The following is a 6,806-nucleotide window of genomic DNA, read 5'->3' as shown; positions in this document are numbered from 1 at the left end:
ACCTCGCTCAGCCAGTGAGCGGCCGGTCTGTATGTGGGATCCGAACCCTCGGCGAGAGCACTGTATCAGTGCGCCACTGGGCCAGCCCTATTTCCCTTTTTATTAATGAGAAAACCAAGCCTTAGAGGTTAAGTGATTTGTAGAAGTTGAATCTCTAATAAGTGATAGGCAAGTATTTTTTTAAACATTTTTGTAAATAATGTGAAGAAGATTTAGATTACTGTTTACTGTTTAGGATCTGATAAAGCATACAAAATTGATGTGTATTGTGATGGTGGCAAAACTGGCAAAATGGGGATGACAAACATCTGGTCAAAAATCATTAGGTAGGTAGTTATCCAACACAAGCTTTGTTTTTGATTGTTGAATGGATTTTTCACCTAATGACCATAGCCTTAGTAAGCAATAAATTATTCTCCTCATGTTTCTATTCTAAATAGAGGAAAATTCCTGTATGTGAATAATGTGAGTTGATTTTCCATAAATTTTAATTTATTTTTAATAACATCTTTCCTTATAACAGAGTAGTATATGTTTTTGTTGAAATGAAAATTCAAATGTCAAGAAAAATTATATATTATTTCGGAGATAACTACTACTACTATTTTGGTAAAGACCCTTTAAGTCTTTTTAATTAATGTGTGGATATAGGTACACTACATGTGTATTTTTCTTTTCTTAAACAAAAATTGCATAATATAATATTGTTTTGTAAACCAAAATGGAGATGATAATACCTAACTCATTTTGGAATACTGTAAGGATCAAATGATTTAATAGATTTTAAGTGCTTATAACAATGCCTGGCAAATAGTAAATGATATATTAGACACACACACAAAACTTTAAATAAAACATGATATTGTGAACATTTACCTAGATATTAAATATTCTGATCTGTACCATAATTTAAATAGATCTTTGTTAGGGGAATTTTAGGTTGTTTCTCAATTTTTTCTTATTATAAATGACTTTGGGGGGGGGTGTTCTTTTAGTTATATCTTTATAGAGATTGATATATTTTCATTAGAGTTGATACCTAAAAGCTGAATAGTTGGTCAAAGGATATGTAGCATTTTAAAGACCTTCAATAGATATTACCAAATGGCTTTCTTGAAAAGTTGTACCAATTTATCCTGTGAACCCTAAGACTATGAGTGCTGCTGTTTGTCAGCAGTTGAACACTAGATAGGATTCTTGCTCTTGTCAGTTTATAAGTAACAAATGTCTTGTTTTAATTTGTATTTCTTTGGTTACTAGTGCTGTCAAACATTCTTTTCCACTCCTATTTTTGTGACTATGAGTGCTGCTGTTTGTCAGCAGTTGAACACTAGATAGGATTCTTGCTCTTGTCAGTGTATAAGTAACAAATGTCTTGTTTTAATTTGTATTTCTTTGGTTACTAGTGCTGTCAAACATTCTTTTCCACTCCTATTTTTGCCATTTGTATTTCTTCTTTGTGATGTTTATGTCTACATCGCTCGTATCAGTTACCTGATTTTCTTTTGTGATTATCTTTTGTAATTATAAGAGCTCAGTATATGTCAAAGATCTAAATATTTTCCTACTTATATTGAAAACGTCTTCTGTATGTTTTTAATTTGTTTTAAAAAATTTTTTGGTTTTAAATATTTATATATTCGGATCTATAAATTTTTTCCTTCAGATTTTCTCCACTGCTTATACTTAGAAAGGTTTTTTCACTCCTAGATAATAAAAGTATTCACCTGTATTTTCTCCTACTTCTTTTATGATCTCAGCTTTTTGTATTTAATTTTTAATATATCTGACATTTATTTTATTTTATATAATTTTTCTAAAATTTCCAAAGTGTCAGCCAGTTGATACCAACCTCACTGTTTACTGATTTGAAATGCCACTTATATTTTACACAAAATTCTTATGTCTTTTTTCAGGACTTTCATATTTTTCTACTGATCTTAGGTGTGTATTGTTACACCACTGTCACCTTACAAAAGTTCTTAAAATCATTATACCCAGTTGTGATATTCTCCCTCATTATTATTCTTAAATATATTCCTAAGTACTTAATAAATTTGTTGTAATTTTGAATAGAAAATTTCCTTTCATTTTACTTTCTCTTATATAAAATTTGAATCTAAATGAAAAATAAATATTTTTAGTTTTTCTTAAGATTTTTTATTTTCTATATCAAATTAAATCACTTGAAAATATGAGTAGTAGGTTTTTGAAAATATGAATAGTAGATTTTTATAGTTTATTTGCAATAAACTATTGTAAATAATTATTCGTCTTAAAATACTTTGGTAATTTTCAGCCAAGCAAAAAATTTGCCTCTGTGCCACCTTTTAGGATAACATTACATATTTAGTAAAGTGAAAATTAAGTATTTTTTCTATAGTTAGTTTGATTTTTTTAAATCATTTTCATCATCAAGTAGGGAAATATACACTGGCACTGTTTCTTGAGAAAATATATGAGGAAATAAAGCTGGTGTATATTTGCCAATTAGAAAAAAATGATTTTTTCTTTATGCAGCAAACATATTTAACTTTAAACAAGATTTATTTTGCATTTTAGCCTGCACTCCCTAGAGAACAGAGCCTTAAGTGAAGTTTATGGGCTAATGCTTTTATGGGGGTGGGGTGGGGAAAAGAGTCCGTTTTTCAAGGAAGAAACAATGAGGGGAAAGGGAATGTGAAAGAATAAGAAAAAACAAATATAGTCAATCCTCATTATTCTTAGATTCCATTTTTGTGAATTTGCTTACTTGATAAAATTTGTTTATAACCACCAAATCAATACTCATGATACTTTTGCGGTCATTTGCAGACATGTGCATTTGGGGCAAAAAAAATTTGAGTTGCCTGTTGTACACTTTATTAGCTGAGGTTGAACAGGGCCATCCTCTGCCTTCTTGTTTCAGCTCTGCTGCTGTAAATGTGTCCTTTCTGTAGTCTATTTAGTGACACATTTATCGCATTTTTGTGCTTTTTGTTGGTACTTTCACTGTTTAAAATGGCCCACCTGTGGTAGTGCAGACATGCTGTTTAGTGTTCCTTAGCACAAGAAGGCTGTCGTGTAACTTATAGAAAAAATACATGGGTTAGATAAACTTTGCTCAGACACTAGTTTTAAGTAGTATTAGCTGTGAGTTCAATGTTAAAAAATCAACAATATATATTAAATAAAATATCTTTAAACAGAAACACACATAAAACAAGCTTATGATCTGTCGATAAAAATGTTATAACCAGAGGCAGACAGGAACCTAAACCTGTATTTTCCGTAGGAGCAGTGGTTCAGTATTTATTAATTCAGCGTTCACAGCAACTTTATAGAACATGCACAATGAGAATCAACTGTATAAGGGAACTTCAAAAAATTAGTGGAAAGGGCCGAGCCCGTGGCGCACTCGGGAGAGTGTGGCGCTGGGAGTGCAGTAGCGCTCCTGCCGCGGGTTCGGATCCTATATAGGGATGGCCGGTGCGCTCACAGCGCTCACTGGCTGAGCGCGATGCGGCCGGTCTCAAAAAGGAAAAAAAAAAAAAAAAAAAAAAAGTTAGTGGAAAGAGTAGTATTATCTTTTATTTCTATTTTTCCATGAACTTTTTAAAGTACCGCTATATAAGGTGGTACATTACTGAGAATACACAATTTGCTGCTTGCTTTTGTAGGAGTTTTTCCCAGAGGCCACATAGATCCACTGTGCATTGAAACAGCTCATGTTAAGGGAGACTAAGGGCAAGCAGTTTATCTATTGTCTTCTTTCTGTGTGCCATTTCATATTGGTTGAAGTCTACCCCTATAGAGCGTTTAACTTTTCCATACTTCTTAGTTGTGTTCCCTGGCCTCACTGAGGAGCTGCAGGGGAAACCAGAGCTTCTGTTGGTCCTGTTGAGTTGGAGCTGCAGGCTGGAGCCGTGGTGGGCCTCTTCTCTCCCCTAGATGAGTATTTGTAACCGCAGGAATTGTGTGAATCTTTACTGGGGCTACAAGGCAAGTGACTGAGGCCAGGGGTGGGGTTAGAGGTAGTAGTAGGTTTGGTGGGTATGCGAGCAGGACTGAGCAAATTCAAGGTGGGACATATTCTAGGATTTACACACTTTGGAAACAACAAATACATGTTTTAGAATATTGTGATTATAAGTTAAGAATGATGTTTTATGTAAAATAGCAAAACATTGCTTGCATATGAAGAAGTTCCAAGTATCTGGAACTAGGATACTGTTGCCTTCTATATGTTGTTAATGTAATACATGTCCAACTCCTAGGAGAACACTACCAAATTAGGAGATCATGAAGTTCCTGCCAAAAATCTATGTGATATTTTAGCACAAAAAAGTTTAATGTTTATAAAAGCTTCTAATATTACGATAATTTATGGTTATAATTTAAACATGTTACTTTAACATATGACATATAACATACTTTATGTCTATACTATATGTACATTTTATACTATATGTGACATGTAACATATAACATACTTTAACATAATGCTATTTTAACTTAGAAAATATATTTGTACTGAGGCCACACAATTTTAATTAAAGACAATAGTCAATTTAGTTTCATTCATCATGACTACAACGTAAACCTCTTCAGAGATTCCCCAGGGATTTTGTCTTATTCCTCTTGTATTTTCTCAGTTCACTAGTGCTAATAGAGTGCCTACTTCTTTCAGTTTTATTCTACTGAGCTATGTCACCTTATGTCTCTTTCTATCGCTGCACCTGCTATCTTCCAGTCTTTCCCCTTATCATTCATTGAAGACTTTGACAACTAGCTCAGAGTTTTGCTTTCTCTCCCAAACCCTACTGTCATATAGATGACTTCAACTTTTTTCCCATCAGATAATGTTACTCTCCCTTTTTCTACTCATAAGCCTTCAGTGGCTTCCAGTCACACTTGAGACAAATATCCAAGTCCTTGCCATGGCCGAAAATATCCTGTGTTACTTCTGACCTCATTTCCTGCCCTTTTCCATTCGAGTCAACTGCACTGGCTTCCTTGCTCTTCTTTGAGAATTACCAGTATGTTTTTACTTCAGGGTCTCAGCACTTGTCTTTCTTCTGCTAGGAATGCTTTCTCCTAGGTGTTTGTATTGTACTCCCTCACTTCAGTCAGGAATGTACTCAGATGTCTCTTCCTCAGAGAAGCCTCTTCTGACCTCCCCATCCAAAATAACATCCTTTATTCTTCTTCATAGTACTTATTACCTCTTAATGTTGTTTATTTGTTTATTCTACTAGAATAGGGGAAAGAATAAGCTTTGTGTGTTTTGTATGTTGCTGCTGCCTTTTATCTTCTTTTTAAAAAAATTTTTTAAAGATGTATTTTTTTTATTGTTTATACATATTCATGGGTCACAGAACTGACTATTTTATCTTCTATGTGTGGCATAACCTTAACCCAGAAGGAATTTAGGATTTTCTCTAATTTGTTAACTTGCATACTTCTGTGGATAGGTGCCATTGTCAGTTAATATGTTGTTTTTAACCTCAGCTTGGCCCTCAGCATTGCTCAGTGATTCTATTTTGTTTTAGTAATTCTTGTCTTCTGACTTCCAAACACCTGTTGGACTGTTTCACTGGGATGTTCTATCCCACATGCACCTCCAATTCAGTGACTAAAATTTCTAGCCCTCACTCTCTTTGTCTCATCACTGTCTGCTCAATTGTCCAAGCCTGGATCTTGAGAGTTATCCTTAATTTTTCCTTCTTTCTCTCTCCAACATCCATATAGTTATTAAGTCCTGTCAGTTCTACCTTCCAGTTCCACCAATTTGTCCACTTTTTTTTTTGCAGCTTGCTGAGCAACCGGCCAGCCTTAGTCCACTAATTTCTGTCTTTCCTGCATTTGTCTACTATCATCACCTGGATTAGTGGTACAGTTTTTAAGTGTACTCCTTGCCCGTTTGTAGTCAGAGTTATCTTTCTAAAATACAGATTTGATTATATCAGTGCTTTGCTTAAACTCTGCAATGACTTTTCATTGCTTTGGGGATTAAAATATACATGGCTTACATTGCTGTTCATGATCCAGCTCCTGACTATCTCATTAGCTTTGTCTCCTGTCACTTACTGCTTTATAGCTGTGCATAACATTTCTCAACCCTTAAATGAGCCATTTTTTCTTCCCTCTCTAGATGGCTACATGTGCTTTCCCCATTCTCTCAACACTCTCTCTTTGCCCTGTTCTACCCTAGAATGTTAGAAATCATTGCTAATTTCTTTATAGCATTTATTATAGCACTTGTCATTCTTTAGTCTAATTGCTTTTTTATTGACTTTCCTTTGATAGACTATAGATTTCTAGAGGGACTGGGGATATATATGTCTTGTTCACTATTGTATTCTGAATACCTAACACACGTGGCATATAGTAGGCCCTCAAATATTTTTTGGCTGAATGAATACTTATTTAACTGGATATCCAGGAGAATTCAAAACAGTTATCCAAAATTCATTTCTTTGTATTTGAAATGGTATGCTTACACTTGGATCAGAATTATTTAATGATTTATATTTTATTTTTCTTTTTTATTTTTTTATTTTTTAAAATTTTTTTAAATTTATTTTTTTAATTTTATTTTGTCGATATACACTGTGGTTTATTATTATAGGCCCTTACCAAAACCTCCCTCCCTCCTCCCTCTCTTCCCTGCCACCCAACAATGTCCTTTCTGTTTGCCTGTTGTATCAACTTCAAGTAATTGTAGTTGTTATATCTTCTTCACGCTGCCCCCCCCGGTTAGTGTGTGTGTGTGTGTGTGTGTGTGTGTGTGTGTGTGTGTGTGTGTGTGTTTTTTTTTTTTTTTC

The 6,806-nt window shown here is 34.0% G+C and overlaps 1 protein-coding gene across 1 annotated transcript in view; it reads left to right on the top strand.

The window, feature by feature from the left end:
- The window catches only part of LOC103606431 (ran-binding protein 17), a gene marked incomplete at its 3' end in the record, with an annotated part of 86,600 nt that overhangs the window by 70,391 nt on the left and 9,403 nt on the right, over window positions 1-6,806 (top strand). The gene's annotated exons all lie outside the window — the stretch shown is intronic.

The sequence above is a fragment of the Galeopterus variegatus genome, unplaced genomic scaffold (assembly GCF_000696425.1).
Source record: "Galeopterus variegatus unplaced genomic scaffold, G_variegatus-3.0.2 Scaffold6576, whole genome shotgun sequence".
Lineage (NCBI taxonomy): Eukaryota > Metazoa > Chordata > Mammalia > Dermoptera > Cynocephalidae > Galeopterus > Galeopterus variegatus.
The sequence above is the reverse complement of the archived record's forward strand: the minus strand, read 5'-3'. Positions and strand labels throughout refer to the sequence as shown.